A 2,088-nucleotide genomic window follows, 5' to 3' on the forward strand; every position below is an offset into this window, starting at 1 on the left:
CGGTTTTCTCCGAAATCACCCGGAACCTTTCCGGTGTCCGTATATAGTTGTCCGATATATCAATCTTTATGTCTCGACCATTTCGAGACTCCGCGTCATGCCCGTGATCACATCCGGGACTCCAAACAAACTTCGGTACATCAAAACTTATAAACTCATAATAAAACAGTCATCGAAACGTTAAGCGTGCGGACCCTACGGGTTTGAGAACTATGTAGACATGACCTAAAACTATTCTCGGTCAATAACCAATAGTGGGTCCTGGATGCCCATATTGGTTCCTACATATTCTACGAAGATCTTTATCGGTCAAACCGCATAACAACATACGTTGTTCCCTTCGTCATCGGTGTGTTACTTGCCCGATATTTGATCGTTGGTATCCAATACCTAGTTCAATCTCGTTACCGGCAAGTCTCTTTACTCGTTACGTAATACATCATCTCATAACTAACTCATTAGTTACATGCTTGCAAGGCTTAGGTGATGAGTATTACCGAGAGGGCCCAGAGATACCTCTCCGACAATCGGAGTGACAAATCCTAATCTCGAATTATGCCAACTCAACATGTACCTTTGGAAACACCTGTAGAGCACCTTTATAATCACCCAGTTACGCTGTGACGTTTGGTAGCACACAAAGTGTTCTTCCGGTATACGGGAGTTGCACAATCTCATAGTTGCAGGAACTTTGTATAAGTCATGAAGAAAGCAATAGCAGTATACTAAACGATCAAGTGCTAGGCTAACGGAATGGGTCATGTCAATCACATCGTTCTCCTAATGATGTGATCCCACTAATCAAATGACAACACATGTCTATGGTCAGGAAACATAACCATCTTTGACTAATGAGCTAGTCAAGTAGAGGCATACTAGTGACTATAGTTTTGTCTATGTATTCACAGATGTATCATGTTTCCGGTTAATACAATTCTAGCATGAATAATAAACATTTATCATGATATGGGGAAATAAATAATAACTTTATTATTGCCTCTAGGGCATATTTCCTTCACGGATATGGTCGTTGCTACAGTTTGCAGATCGTGGATCTGATCGCTTTGGGATTATTTTCTTTTTTTTCTTTGCCTACGCACAACATAACTTTGGTATTATATGACATTGCTTGTTGTCAGTGTGTTCTTGCACGTGTGTTGGTGTTGGATGTGTGCATCCTAGCTATGCAGAGGCCGGGTTTGTGTTCATCATGTTTTGTATCCTCTTGATGCTTCATTTTGAGCAAATAAAATCCACCCTTTGTCGAAACAAAAGATGAGATGTATTGATGTAAATATATGGATACATATTTTATTTATTAATTTCAAGGTATTAGAGTAGATGATTCATTGCCAACCTATGAAGGTTAATTATCTGTGAAATGAAATATTAAGAGACATAGCTGCTATGGGCTTCTTAGTATTTGATTTTCTAAAGAGTTTGTAAGAGTCTTTCGGTTACCTACCACAAGCTCTGGTATAAATAGAGAAAGAACTAATTATCTTTGTACAACAACATGAGTGTAGAGTCCAACAAGAAGCAACTTTACTAAATAAACGGTCAAACACAATTTGCTCTACAGTTGAATATAGTCAACATACATGTGTGTAGAGTCCAACGAAAAACAGTTTTACTAGATGGTCAAACACAATTTGTTTTGCAGTTTAATATAATCAACAGAGCTACTCCACGAACACAATTTGTTAAAGAGAAACATCTTTGCAAGCATAAAAGTACATCACAACACTTGATGATAGTTTGTGTCAAAGAACATGGAAACTCAATGCACGCCACATTCAGTAATAAGAATTTCCTCCGGCATTCTGCACTTCATTTGATTTTCTCTCTACCAACATTAACAGATGTGGAAATTTATCTCAGTTCTAGCCTTCATTACATTGTCAGTTTTGCACATGAGAAGATCATTGCTAGAAAATATTAACTTTATCAAATTGTGCTCCTTTCTCAGCAACTGAATAGATAGTACCATGACCGAGGTTCGGTGACCCGATGGTAAATGGATCTTGTCACCTGAAACAACTATTTTCGAGATACCGGTTTGGCCGCATCAAAGGTCACGTACAGAAG

Source organism: Triticum dicoccoides, unplaced genomic scaffold (genome assembly GCF_002162155.2).
Source record: "Triticum dicoccoides isolate Atlit2015 ecotype Zavitan unplaced genomic scaffold, WEW_v2.0 scaffold37015, whole genome shotgun sequence".
NCBI classification, from domain to species: Eukaryota; Viridiplantae; Streptophyta; class Magnoliopsida; order Poales; family Poaceae; genus Triticum; species Triticum dicoccoides.